The sequence below is a fragment of the Cyanistes caeruleus genome, chromosome 2, assembly GCF_971803275.1.
Source record: "Cyanistes caeruleus chromosome 2, bCyaCae1.hap1.1, whole genome shotgun sequence".
Classification (NCBI taxonomy): Eukaryota; Metazoa; Chordata; class Aves; order Passeriformes; family Paridae; genus Cyanistes; species Cyanistes caeruleus.
In genome coordinates this window covers 67,083,600-67,098,774 of record NC_141702.1, presented here as the reverse complement: position 1 = coordinate 67,098,774, position 15,175 = coordinate 67,083,600, and the positions used below count along the sequence as shown (strand labels likewise).

The following is a 15,175-nucleotide window of genomic DNA, read 5'->3' as shown; positions in this document are numbered from 1 at the left end:
GTGGTGGTAACAACTTGGGGTCTGCAGAAAGGAGTATCACAAATATCTGGTCCCCAAATTCTCACATGAATAGAATGTTATAAAAAAAAAAACATACTCTTCTGTCTAACCTGTCTGTTTCATATTTATATTCTTCTCCAACAACAGACGCCCAAAATGCCAATCCTCAGAGGTAGGGTTACAAAATAGCATTGTCATCACAACAGGCCAAGCTTCAGTGTTCAACTAAAAGAATGCAGGAGACTAGAGTCCTTGCTGTGTTTGAGTCAATTACCATGAAATAGTATGATGGGATTTCAGATTTCTACCTTGCCAATCAGTATTTGAGTCAGTGTAAAGGTATGTTTGAAACTTTTCTATTTTTAGGAATGGATAGTATTCCTGCGGCAAATGAAGGTACAAAAAAGATCTTAATATATATTTTCCATTCCTGAGATTAATACTTTCACTCAGCCTTTGAGCTTTTTGCAAGAGTTTCAAGTTTGAAATTACCTGTGAGAGGCAGAGGCTTTTAGGTTGCAATGTACTTCTTTTTTCTCTCTAAGAGAATTTCCATCTATTAAACTAGATGAAACTAAAGTGACCAGCTGAATTAAATTACAAAGAAGCTGCTTAAAAGAATGTCATACATACATTTGTGGGATCAGCCCTCTTTTTTTCTACTTGTGTGTTGAAGGTGTGCATACAAGGAATTGAAGCAATGATGCTCTAGGACAGGCTTTCTCTCATTCACTAGAAAATCCCTACGGCTGAAAAGCAGGATTTTTAGTGTTGATCTTTGGTGAGAATTATTTCAGGAATGATGTTACAAATGCAGGCCAGGGATAAATGTGTTTCCAGTCATAGAACAATTGCCTAGGATGAATTTTTATGTGTTCCTACAAATATAATAAAAATGACAGATTGAGTCTTTGAAAGGAAAACATAAAAACACTTTATTTTCATCCATTGCTTACCTATCGGCATGGGAGTTGCAAGATTATTTTGTACAGTGCATTCTTGTCTTTTTCCTGCTTTTTCAATCAAAGGGCCGGTTGTTCCTGCTTTAGTGGATCATCGTAAGAGACACACTACTTGGTTTTGTACTATGAAGGACAGGTGATTTTAAGGGATCTTATGTGCAAGCTACATTGTTCTTAAAGCAGATTTCTTAAAAATATTTCAGTTTAGTTCCTGATTTGTGTTTTGGAGGTCTTGGGTACTGACTTCACACTACAGAGGATTCTTCTTAGAAATAGAGGCATCTGATACATTGCATGTAAATAAATACATGTGTAAGCATAAATAGCATTTTATACTTTTAATATGGAGTTATTGTGTTGGTGTTTGCTCTGTGGGAAGGTACAATAATATGAATGCAAATGAATTGGTGTAAGACATTATCCCTGAGTTTAATAGGGTAGGGTAATATTCCATAGTAAAAATTATTAAATATCAGAATAGGAGAAATTATTACAGGTTATGAAGGCCTGGGGAGGATAAAATATAACACAAGGGGAAAAAAAACATAGAGGAAGGAGAGTTTGGTGATCTTAAAAAAGCAGGCATTTAAAAGTATGGTAGTTATGAAACAAGAAGAGAGTAGGAGGAATTGAAAGTAAATGGCAAGCAGAGGCATAACTTGTATATTGCTTGCTTTATAATCTCATATAAATTACTAAATATACCTTTTTAATGTTTATAACTAATATTTCTAATTTTATAAACAGGATTTCAGAGTATTCTTACAAAAGGGATGGCATTGCTCTACCATATTAAAAGAGTAAATCTGGCCCAGGAAAACTAAATTTACTAATGGTGGTCTAATCAGACTTCACTTTTGAAAGTGCTGGCTGGCCATTCCTTCATCAAAATTCTCATATGACCTATAAATATTAAGTATCACAGACAATTACTGTGAGAGTGTGATCATCCAAATCCAGTCATGGTTTTGAAACTATAGGTGACTTGACCAAATTCAACTGAATATTTCTGCTTAAATCTTTTTATTCCTTCTCACAAAACAATATAGTAGTTAGTCATTTTTATGAATGCATGTTTTTGAGGTCAGTTATTAGCATCCTTTTTTTTAACAATTAGCTAATTCTGTCAAATTAAATACAATTTTACATATTTCATCTCACCATTTTTTTCTCTAATGAAGACCATTTTAAATTAGATAATGCTAACTTTAGTGTATTGAAACCATTTGCATTAGCAAACACAATGACCTTCAATTTTCACCTGAATTAAAATGGACATTTTTTTAAAGTTTTAGGTAGAACTAAATAACATAAGTATTGATTTATAAATAATTAATAGTTTAAATACGGAGAACACTGACTTCTGAGATGATAGTTGCTAAATACAAAAACATTTTTGGTGGGTTTTTGTTTTAGGGGGTTTTGTTGTTGTTTGGTTTTTTAATAAGGTAAATTACTAAGCAAAGTAGAGTTCAGTTAATGGTCTAAAATCTGATCAAAAGTAAACTGGATTGTCCTGTGTCCAATATTATATGTATGTTCAGAGGCTTAAATAAGCTAATATTTGTATTGGCTTAAAAGTCTACTTCTTAGAGGTCAGTCACAGTGAGAACATCCATCTTCTCACTAAACTATAAAAATGATACAGTTTTAAAGGCTTCTGTGGTTTGTCTCGTTATTCTTGGTTTCCTGTGTCTGGCATGCAAATTTTGCCAATGCCAGAATCCTGAAGTGATATCTGTTGGACAAATTTCTGTCTGACAATAAAGACCAAGAGACTTTGTCAATTTCCTCCATGTTAATGTGGATTTTACCCACTTTGATTTCACAACATTGCTGGCTTCAGGCATGCAAGAACATTATGCTCCTATGTTCTGGTCAGTATTTTTAAGTCAAATTTCAGCTGGTTTTGAAGAAGGAAAAATAAAAGCATACCTACTAGCAGTGCTTAGCTGAATCAATACCAACTTCATATAAATATCACTGTATTTGTACTAATGCATCTTTTGCATATCCTCAGGTTTCTTTTTTAAACAGTTCTTCAAAACACATAAAAGCTTTGCATAACTGATAAGTTATAGTAGTCAAAGTGTAGTTTTGAGATAGGTTGGTTTTTGGTTTTTTTTTGGCTGCCATTATGCTTGTTCCTCCGCAAAAAACAACACAAAAGGCTTCTCTTCTTTGGCCTAGCCTGTATTTTGATTTCTTTATATATTAAACCCTCAAAATGCCTTCTGCTTTATCTGCTTTTTAAGCCAGCAGTGGCAAGTGGAGAGAAGGATTTTGTGCATTTTCTGGAAAAGTTACAATAGTCTGCGGTAGCAATTTCCCCAAAATTAATGATTGTTTGGTCTGTTTTCAAAACAGTCCACTGAAGATTTCTGTAATTTCCCAGGTTATTATTCTAATCTTATTTACTCAACCTTGAAGCTAGTTCACTGACGTCATTATTTGTCTTCAAGGGAACACTGATTACTGAACTTTACAGCTGTGAATTTCTGTTTTCATTCCCTCTTTTAAGTTTTGTAGTGATGGCATGAAAGTGGAACAGTAATTTAAAATATATTTATTTTACCTCTTCTTCTCCATAGCAAAGGATAATATTTGATGTGCAACCCACACTTTTATTTTCCCATGCAAAGTTATACAGCTGTAATATAGAGCTGTACTAAGAGACTGTGAGACTAGATGTCTGGGAAAGTTGTGTTTTACCTAAGACTCACTGACTTCTGTGGATCAACACAGGTGTTTAAAAACACCAGCCCAACTTGCTGAATTTGTTTCATGTTTGCCCAGTGTAATAGACCACTGGCCTCTGGCAAGTATTTGAAATAGAAAATCCTTCAAATTCTGGTAGAAAAATCTCATTAAGACCTGTTCCAAATCTTCAAAAAAAGCCCAGCACAATTTAAGGCAACACAGAAAAGTAAGAGTAGGGGAAGTGTTACCAATTAGTAGAATGGATATTTAGACTACACTAGTCTAGAGCATTAACTAAGTCTATTTTCATAACCAAATATAAACAGTAAGTAACACATCGCGACCTAGAAAGTTTTAGAGCTAATTAACTGTGTTAATTAAATTAATTAAAACTGTGTTTCATGAAACAGTGTTTCCAGACTAAAGGTACCGAAGTAACAAGGTTTTGTGCTGTGTAACAGTGCACAGCTTAGAAGGCTGGGGGGCCCAGTGTGCTCCTTTTGGGCAAGGCTCTTAGAAATTCAACTCACTACCTGTGTCCAGAAAGCTGGGTAATTAAAACACAAAATAGCATAATTGCTGTCCATATCTGAAAACCTTATGAGCCTGCTTGAGGGCCTGAAAATAGGGACCATTTTGCACAATAAATCAGAGCTTATTCCTGATTTGCTGGCATGCCTTGTAATAAAGGAAGAGACATATTTACAAATTTCTGGCCTTAGGCACCCAATCACAAAACCCTGAACCCAGCTTTCACAAGGAAAGACACTCTGAACATACATCTTCAGTTGCATGGTTCAGAAAGCTCCCAGCACTTATTAATTAGCACAGAATTTAAGCTAAATCAAGCAGTTCTGGAGTACTAACATTTTATGTAGGGTGTTTAAAGTGCTTCTTCCACTCTCCTTGACACTCCAGTAGCAAGGAGTACTGTTTTGGGCACAATACTTGAAGAAAAATGTAGACACCCTGGAGACAGTCCAGAGAGAAGTAAAAAGAATGAGCAACAGTCTAGAAGGCAGTATGAGGGAGGGTGGAAGGAATTGGCATTGTTTAGTCTAGAGAAGGGAGAACTAAGGAAAGATGGGATGTCAGCCCATAAACCATGAAAACTTTCTGCAAAACAGAAAATATCAACAGTAGATTGGGAGAGAAGTAATGAAAAGTATGCAGCAGGGGAGCTTCAATCTTGTGGCTAGAGTAACTTTCTTTAAATAGATTGGTTAAAGGATTCATAAAGTTTTCTGGCTTCATTTTATTTTCAGTTTAAAAATTAAGTACTGATATCTGCAAAGATGTGAAGCATTAGTAAACTCTGTATATAAGCTGTAACTTCTAGGCATTTTCAGAAGACTTAATAAATTTTCTAGGATGTCTGGAAGATTTTTATATTAAACAAGTGCCTGCAGTAAGTCATGCCCACTTAGGATAACAGGATGCTAGTTGTTGAATGCAACAAAATTGAACGTAATTAGTGCTAAGTTTATAAATAGCAGTACTCTGTTTTCATTTGGGTTTTTATTTTATTTTTCAGACCAGCAAGAAAATCTGGGGTGGTATTGGTTTCATCCCAATTTTTATTTGAATTATTTTCTTCTTGTGGGGCACTTAACAGAGGTATTAATTTTGCTCACAGTCATAGTAGTTAATTTTGTGTAAGATCTGGCCCTCTTTCTATTCTGAATCTATGTTTCCAAAATTGAAAAGTGGCTTTAGAAAATTTTAAACCAGTTGTTCCGCATCTTTTTGTGCATAATGAGGAAACTGGTTTTCCCTTTTTGTATCAATCTTCTTTAATTCTGAATGTTTTGGACTTGAGTTTTCAGCCCTGTCTTCTTGCTTCGTTCAAACTCCTTTCTAGGGATCTAAATAATAAATTCACTAAAGAGTACCCGCTGTAGCTATAAACAAAGTATAAGTAAACCAGGACATTACAACTATATATGCACATTGAAAAAGCAGAAATTAAAGGGGCTCATATCCTTCTGAACTGAAATTTGGAACTTTATACTTCCTGTGTGGAGAAGAGTATTTATATCACTCATATTTACTTTATTTGTGCTTCTAGAGACCTGATAACTTGGAAACAACCATTTACCAGTGATTTGCAAATGCATCTAGTCAGAAAAGAGGATCAACCTGGGCTCCCCTTCCCAGAGAGCTACTAGAAATCATCAGATATGGCAGGTAGAAGTTACTCCATCACAATTGCATTTCACTTAATGTGTTATATTGTGCCATGCCTTCTTAACTCCTTAAGGATGCAAGTTTTCTGGAGTACTTACCTTCTTGATAGAATACATAAACATACAGCTGTCACATACCACTGTAGTGAGAGTAAATTCTGAGTTGCAGTCATTTAGCTTTTATAGATCTCAGTAACGGATCTCAAAGCAACAATTGTCAACAGTACTGTCCTCATTTTTTTAAAAAATAGAAACTCTATTTGGACTGGCTTGGAGGATTAGCCTCTGTTCTCCTCTAAACCAGTGAGAAAGCAAAAAATAGCACTTAGGTAGTGTGAATCACAGTTCTGCACTGTAACAAGGAGAAAGCATTCCTGAAACATGAAAGCTTGAAAGTTGTATCAGCAATGAAACCTGATTTTAGGACTATTAATGTGACCTTCTGCAGTGGGTCACAGATGGTCACAAAAGAATAGTATAATCATATAAGCCCAGAAACTTAAATTTGAAAGATTGACTGTAAACTTAAAATCAGCTTTTAGGAGATCTAGGAACACCACTGCCTCTTGATTTATTTTAGATTCTGCACCAGAAAAGCTAAACAAGGGGAATTGAATAATAGAGATGTGTAAAAAGAAGAGGAGCAATGTCCAGCCTAGAAGTCAGCCCTAATTCCAAGAAAAAACATTCATCTCATTACCTTTCCCAACTGGCCCTGCTTGCATATAACTGGGTGATAAAACAATATTCTTAGAGGAGTTATATTTCAGCGGGAGACCAAAGAGGCACATTTGTTCTGTACAATGCTAAATGAATAGATGACACAAGAATGCATCAGTGCAGTGAGTTATATGTCTGAGCCTCCGTTGTCTGGAGTATAACTTATAAAGCTGCTTCTGCACTTGAGACATGTGCCTAATATAGCTGTGGGTGAGAGCATCTGAACATTCCTCAGATGTGCCTGCAGGAGGAGGAGTGCAAAAATGTTGAATCTCCCACATTTATCGCTGTTGTGAAATGCTGACACACTAGCTATCAGCATTAATACTTGAGTTTGTTTAGTGGATTTCTTATTTAAGTGACATGAATTTAAGTTTGAAGAACTTAAATCTCCTATATGTGATGTTGATTTAGATGAGAGTGTGCTTGTGTCTGTATGTGTGTTGGAGATGAAGAGGTTGAACTAGGAGTCTTCTACAATTCCTAAATACCTGTGGATCAACCTTTAAATGTTGCACATGTGTAATTAACTTCTCCAGTGCTGCCTTCTGGACATCTGTAGGCATATGTAGGTACAAAACCAGTTGATATACAATGGTTTCTGTGATGCCACTGAATTCACACATCCTGGAGTTTAATCATCAAGATAAATGCTATAACTTAATTAAAACGAAAACAAAGATGACTTTTGAAGTGAGGCAATGCAGTGTATTTTCATGTATGTGATAAACTGTTTCAAAGAAATCACTAGCCAGTGAAATCACTCAGTTGGCTCCATTTGTCCTTTTACAAAAATAGATTTGGTGTCGTGCACTGAGAAGTCTATTCCAGTTGTGCTGCAGGAGAATCCATTATTTATCATGGGCTTTTAGGGGGTGGTTATTTCCAGGACAGATTAAATATTTGGACTTCAGGACTGTGGGAAATCACACATCAGTTAGAATGAATGTCTGTTGTTTAATTCAGGTATTGGCCTGTATCCTGGGGAGTTGCAGCACTTGAGGACTTTGAATGTCATTCAAACCTACCCTAGCTCTACCGATCAGTCTTGCCTAGAACTTGAACTGACTGGACCAGAGATTTTGGCTCAAAAAGTGCCTATGCAGCTTGTGGGAGGCAAAATAATCCCTGAAAAGCATGGTAGAAAAGATAATTGGTGGGTTCTTATTTGTATCTATACGTGTGGCCCACTGAAGGTGAACTCAGTTTGCTGAAAAATGGTAACATCTGGGAGATTTATTTTCAGTCATAAGTATCTTATTTTTCTTTATTTCCTTTTTGACTATATTTTTTCAAACAGAACCTTACTGTTTTCAGTTAAGTGTTTGAAATTTGCAAGAAATTTTGCTTTGAACTAGTCACAATAAAGCTGGACATTTCAAAAGTATTTGAAATATATACCAAATGTATATTGGGTAACAAGGAAGGTAAATGCTCAAACTAATGCATTCTATCAGTGTTAATTAGCACTCCTATGGAGAACTCTTGAAAAGGACCTTTTGCCTCAGCTTGACCAGATTGTAAATGTCTGGCCTCATTAATCCAGAATGCTAGGTTAGCCTTTGTTCTAAACTCCCTGTCCTGCATAAGAAGGCATCCTAGGCCATTGTTATATGGTTACTTTAATCTCCCAGATGTCTGCACTGCTGCCAGAAAAGATTAACCTTTGGTTTTCTCCTCTCCAGTAACCTATCACCTTTTGCCTGCTGGTTTCTGTGTCCTACCTCTAGTGTGCACCTAGCAGCCTTTTGAATCAGGCCAAAGAACATTATCTGTTTGAAAACTGGTATCAAGGAAGCAAAAAAATCAGTGTGCTGACACACACAGGTCATATGTTTGTCTGCTGGACTGAAGAGCCCATTATCAGTTCCTACTGCCTAAACTATTAAGGATTTAAAATGAGTAGTTTAGCCATCTCTTATCCATTGGTAAAGTAGATGGTTTATTTCCCAACGCTTGAATCATTCTCTTGACAATTCTTTGAACTTTCTCCAAGCTGCAACATTAATCCTGAATTGTACTCACTAGACTTGAGTGTAGCAGCAGTTATTCCATTGCCAGGTGCAGAAGTAAAGGTAAAATTCTTCTCCCTGTACACATATCCAAGGATTGTATTAGCCTTTTTTTGTGACTGGTAACACATTGTGGCTACCATATGATTATTTTCATATTCTTCTACAAGACGAGGGCCAGCAGCATCTCCCGTAGTTACAGCTGTAGTTGGATTTTATACGTGGCTGTTCTGTTATAACTGTGTGTACTCACCTTCACAGCACCCACTAGCAGTGTTGCCCTGTAAAATATTTACAGTGAAATACTTCTCAAACATTGTTACTCTAATTGCAATTGTGCCATTGTGTTTCTTTCTGAATACTTCTAGAATCCAGGTAGAGAGCTTCCATGTTTCAAATTAAGAGCAATATGGGAAGGTGGGCAGGGTCTATAAAGCCCCATAAGTAATCCATGGCACATAGTCATTGACGTTCTTCTGCTTCCTTTTCAAAGAGCCTTTCATTTGTTAGGAATGTCATGTCCCTTTCTGAGCATTTTCTTCTGGAGGCTAAACCACCTCAGTTTGTGCAAATTTTGTCATAGTAAATTTCTCCTCATCATCAATAATCTTTGAATTCTCAGTTGGTTCATATTCTTGGTGTGCAGTGCCTTAAACTATACACAGTATTTCAGATGAAGCCCTACTGTTGAGTACAGCACCAAACAGGCTTATTTCACACACCTTGCAGGCTTTTCTTTAGGTTAGAAATCTCAGTATTGTGTTTGCTTTTTTCACAACAGCATGATAGTGTTGATTTCTGCTTAGCTTATGATTCATTACATTCCATGGGCTCTTTTAAGAAGAAATGGCCACCAGCCACTTGTTTTCAACCCTGTATTTATGTGGCTGATTATTCTTGTCCTAATGTAGGACATTTACATTTATCCCTCTTGAATAGTACCCAGGCAGTGATGAGGGCCTTCTTCATTCTTCCTGTAAGATCTTTGCCAACTTTTTTGTGTTTCTTATTGCAAAACCCACGAGATACTCAGAACTAGCTACTCTGTGGAGTATTTTTTGCCTTTGGATTCCTATCTTTATTTGTTTAGAAGGCACAGTGAGTAAGGTATTAGATAAGCATCAGCTCTGTTAGCAAGTACTTTGTATGTGGACAAGGAAACAAGAGAAGAACCTTCTCCATTTGTGGGGTAAACTCCATAAACTCTGATTTGTTTTAACAGAGATTAAATGCAGATGTGGAGCAAACGGCATCAAGAAGAAAAAGGCAGGAGTTGACATTGGTTAAACCTTTGTAAAATTCCATGACGTCAAGCAGATGATTAGAGTTTCAGTCAGGAGAAAGACCTCCGGCATGTATAGATTTCCTTTGTGTTCCCTTGCAGTGCAATCATGACTTCTTGTTTAAAGTAATCAATGAATTAGATATAAAGAAAACATCTCAGTATTTTATAGAATTAGGTCTTTATTCAGTGTTTATCTCACATTTAATAAGCAAAAATAACTAAATAACTCTTTAGCAATTTATGCTGGAGCCAAAACTGGTTCTGAGCACTCCTGAAAATATGACAGAAATAAGAAAATGTGTGTAAATAAAAGTATCATTAAATATGAGTCTAAGCACTGTTTTTATATCACAAATCCTTTTACTGGTAAATATAAGTATTTGGGTTTAGTAGCTGATTAAATTAAGCATATTTGCTTCAAAAGACAAGAAACACCAGGATTTGTTTTGACCTCACTTCTACAGCTTTGGAATCACTGTTCAATTGCTCTTTATTTAAATTTACTAAAACAAAAACCGGGACAAAATGGGAAAGACACTTGTGTTTTGAGCACTGAAATCGGTCTGAAACTTGAATTTTGGCCTGCTCTAGATGCTGGGTTTTTTTTAATCTCCGATTCATTTCCTCTAGTAACCCAGAAGCAGACCAAGAATGACTTTGAAACACCTATTTTTTTATTGCTTGTGTAATATACCACTGCTCAAAAAATAGCAATTAATGATTAAGGTTGTGTAGCAGACTTCAGTGTGGCATTGACTTTGATAATCACAGAAATAAAAGAAACGGTACCCATGGGTCTAGTCACAGGGTCAGAAAATACAAGTGTAGAGAAAAATTCTGTCCACTCCAAAGGATTATATTTTCAACTTTCCTGATACTTTCCCTGCAATCTGAACTCCTCATAGTATTAATCTCACAAAAACTGAGGGTTTGTTAACAGATTTCCAGAAGCATAGGCCCTGCATCAAAGTGAGAAGATATACACACACGGCCCTGAAGGATTCAGTTTGTAGTATGACTGTCTTAAAGTGTGTGGATCTCATTTATATGTAACCAAAACACATCCAAAACCCCCACAAAACACAAAAATTCCTATGCTGAGAATTAGCAGAAAGTTCTGCCTGATTTTCAAGTAAGTTTTCTAAAATGGAGTAACTCCTCTTTTGGCTTTTCAGTATTACCTAAGTGCTTCTTGGCATACATATTGCAAATTTTTATGATAGTTACACAGCTGTAACTTAATAGTCAACAAGGTTTTTTTTTTAATTCATCTTTTCCCCCATATAAATATAAGTTGAGATTTGGATTTTTCTCTTGACAAACCATCATAAGTAAAATTAATTTGATGTATTAAAAATAAATCTGTTTGAATCAGGAAACAAGATACTTGACGAAACCTTATTTTGAAGAAAAACTTTCCAGAAAAATGAAACATAAAATCTTTCAGGTCAGCTGGAGTGCTTGACCTTTCTTTCTTCTCTCAGCCTCCTGTAGGTAAGTGCTTCCTCCCATGAACTGTAACATGGTAGCTTTAGCTCTGCAGCCTTTATGGCTCCAGGCACTAATTTCAGGGCCTGCCTCGGCTTCTACTTGAATTGCTTCATTTATTTTATAGGGTTTTGCCTGGATTTTCCACTAGTAAAATTGTAGCCACTCACAGATCCTTAACATAAACAGTTGCATAGTTTATTTTCAGAAAAAGAAGGTAGGCTGGGGGTTTAGTTTGGGAGTTGGGTTCAAGCCCCTTAGCCACACACCTCTGCTGTCACTCTGGGCTTTACCTACAAAGGCCCTAGCTTCTGGCAGCAGCAGCTGATTTCCTGTGCTGGGTCCAGGGAGACAGGAGCTACTGGGAGTGCACCGTGTGGAGTTTGTGGCTCAGCCTCTTCAGGGAGAAAAAGGAATCATAGCAGGGTCTTCCCAGTTCTTTATCCACTGAATTATAAGGATGCTCCTCTGTGAAGAGCATAACAATAATCTTCACTTGCCTAGTGGACTAGCTGCCTTGGAAGTCAGAAGCAGAGGAAAACTTCCTTTAAGGAAGAGTATTTATGTGAGAAGTCCTGACATGGACTAGCCTGCAGACCCATAAAATCTTCAAGGTCTACCTACACCAGCAGCAGTTCCACCCCTCAGTTTCTTGTGACAACCCTCCTCCGCACCAAACCCCTCCTGAAAGCTGTCACCTCTCACCAGCCTGCGCTGCATGGCATCCTGCTTCTGTGCCAAAATCATCTAGATGAGCTGGGGCATGAAATTAAGCTGCTGCATTAACCTGTCTGGTTTTACCTCTAGCAAAAATGGTTCCCATTGGTGAGCAAGGCTAATCCACACAGCTGTTCTTCAGCTGATTCAACAAATTTTGTCTCCAACAAAATTCACTGGAAGGTGGGGTTACCCAAATAGCAGTAATGGCTGCAGCATCTCATTTAAACTGCTGCTCCAGACCTGACAGAGGCTTAGAAAGCTGAGTGACTGAGGCACAGCCAAATTTTATGGGTTCAACGTAGGCTGAATTACAATAGCAGAACAGCTATGAATTATCATGCAAGTTTGTTACATGGCAACTAAGTTCATATTATTTATTATTTTCAGCAATCTTGGAACCTGTACCCAGGTTCTGCAAACATAGAAGACCTGGTCCCTTTCCAAAAAAAGAATGAGAACAAAGCCATTGTGCAAGAGGATGTCTGAAAGAACGGAGATGTAGATCAAATCCAGCTGCCTCCTAGGAAAATGCAGTTTCTCCTGAGGCCTGTCTTGACAGTTTTGACAGGTTTATAGCAGAGCCAGTATAATTTCAAGTAGCAAAATTATCTTCATAACCCCTGCAATGCTTGGGTTACCCTGACAGTCTAGACAGCACAGATGTGTCTGCACTAAGCTGGTGATTCTGCCCTCACCTGCAGCACAGCAGCTGTTTTTTCTACTGATGGCTCTTTTATTTTGTAGTGACTAATGAATCCAGCTGCTGGAAAATAAGTTAATCTTCCTCAGTCAGTATTCAAATATGCAGCTCACATCTCTATCTGATTTTTAATTTTTGAGCACAGATGCAGCATTTTTGGGGAGAAGAGTCAGACAGAGACTATACTCCTATCCATCACTTGACATGAAATTTTTAAGTTCTCAGGGTAAGGGCCAAGTTGCCTTGTGAAGTAGTGCCAGCACCAAGAATAGAATGTCTTTATTTGCCGTGTCTGCCTTTCAGCACCACTCTGTGTGGTTTTTTCCATTGACAGAGTTCACATTTGGTTCAGAAAAAGGCTATATCCACCCTCCATCTGTGAGTATGTGTTTCCTTCTCATAAGTTCTCTCTAACAGTTGCCTTAGTGAGATCACACTGAGGTTCAGGCTTTCCAGGCAGTCACAAGCAGGCTTGTGTGGTTGCAGCTGCTTTGGGTGGGAACACTGATACACATGCTTAACCCCCTGGCTCACTCCTTCCCCTTTCCTCACCCACTGATCTAAAGATTTCCCTGGGAATCCATTTTTCAGGCTGTAAAGTCTTGGTTTGGTTTTTGAGAGCGAAAAATAAATTTTAGGTCTACTAGGGATGTCTTGGTCATCAGCATCAAGAGCCATGCAATCAGTAGCATTTCTGACATAAAACAAGCTTGAGCTGAAGGTCTGATTAAGATCCAGACCATGCTATTATACATGGAAAGTAAAGTCAGGGTCTTGAAATATTTTCAAAAATGAACACCCTTAGCCAAGCCCACCCTGCAACAAATCATAAGCAGCCTCATAAAGGCCTTTACAGTCCCTGACAGACATGATGTAAGTGCTGAGTGGCCAGAGCAGCCCCTCCTCAGGCCCTGCCTGCCTGCTCTGGAAGCTCCATGTGTAGCCAGGCAGGCGCACTCCCTCCCTCCTGAGGGTCTGCCAGTGCAGGGGAAAGGACAGTGCTGCTTTTTGAACTCTGCCATTGAGACTTGCCCTGTGTTCTTTGAAACCCACCTGGACTGACTGCATTGCTACAGTTGTGTGCCATAGGAGCATTACAGGCACAAGAGAAGCACCACATGAAATACAGGAGGCAGGGAGTGATAGGACTTTCTGGGGAGAAGTTTTAAGGGCATTACTAATTTCATTAAAATTATATTCATGTCCCTCTAAACTAGGGTCAGATTGTTATTTATTATAGGACCTAGCTGCCCTTGCACGTTGTGGACTGTATAGGAACAAGTAGTAGCTTACTTAAATTTCTAAGAAACAATCTACCCTAAGTGGGTAGAGCTAACATTACAAAGCAACAAGGCAGCTTAGGAAAGCTAAAGAAACTAAGCACATATTTATAGACGGAAGTCTGGGTGGATATTTTTTATTTTGTTTTTTTTTTTTTTATTCTTCTCTTTCTTCTCTTGGTTGATTCAAAACTATGAAAAAAGGGGCTATTGTGAGATTCAGATTGGTCTCAAAATATTTCTGGAACAGGGGTTCTTGAGGGAAGTATGTATGCCATTAAACATTTTGTACATAGGCACTGTAACATGAAATCTCATTTCTCAGTCACCCTCAGGGATCCCTTGGAGGTTTTCCACAGAAACCCTTCCACTCTCCACTTCATAATCCGTAAGCTAAAACATTGGTTTAAAAAAAAAAAAAATTCTGTGGTGCTTAGGTCTTTTTGGTTTTTTCCTTCTAATTTCTCTACAGGCTTTCTTGAAAGGAGAAGGAGAATATAGCAGGGCAGTTTGATGCTGAAGGTTATATTCTGTCCTGTTATCTCATTTTACCTTCTTAATTTACTAAAATCATTTAAAACTTAATTTACTAAACAAAGCAACTTATTTGCAGCAGAGGATACCATCTGTCACTTAGTGTGTGTAAAATTTTAAAATGTTTTTATCCTGGAACTACCACCATCTGGAAATAGTTAGCATGGGAAAACAATAAAAAGCCCATCTAAGTTCACAAGTGTTATTGCCTTGAACAAGAAGATTAGTGTTCCCATTCATTTATTTATTCTACCAAAACATAACATTAAGTAATTTTAAAATCCAAACAGTTTGGAAAGCTCCTGATGTTGCTTATACGTGCTAAAGCCCAGACTGAGGTTATCATGTTTGCCTTGCAACAACAAATGTCAGTTTGCACTCCATAAAGCACTGTGCACAGGTTGAAGCTTTGATTTTAGAAGACTGTAGGACATGCTTCCCTCAAGGACCACTCTTCCAGAAAAGCCCTCATAACACTCTAATATTCCATATCCCTCAGGTTGGTTTGGTTTATATTTGAAGCGAGAGCTCTGAGCGTCTTCTGGGATTGAGCTGGTAGACTATGGAAGAAACAGAAATATCCTCAGA

At 37.5% G+C, this 15,175-nt stretch overlaps 1 long non-coding RNA gene across 1 annotated transcript in view; it reads left to right on the top strand.

Moving 5' to 3' along the window:
- LOC111926828 (uncharacterized) overlaps positions 1-15,175 on the top strand; it is a 33,587-nt gene that overhangs the window by 152 nt on the left and 18,260 nt on the right. Inside the window, exon 2 of the long non-coding RNA XR_015283339.1 lies at positions 5,731-5,849. This is a non-coding gene — a long non-coding RNA (uncharacterized LOC111926828). The remainder of the gene's footprint in view (positions 1-5,730; positions 5,850-15,175) is intronic.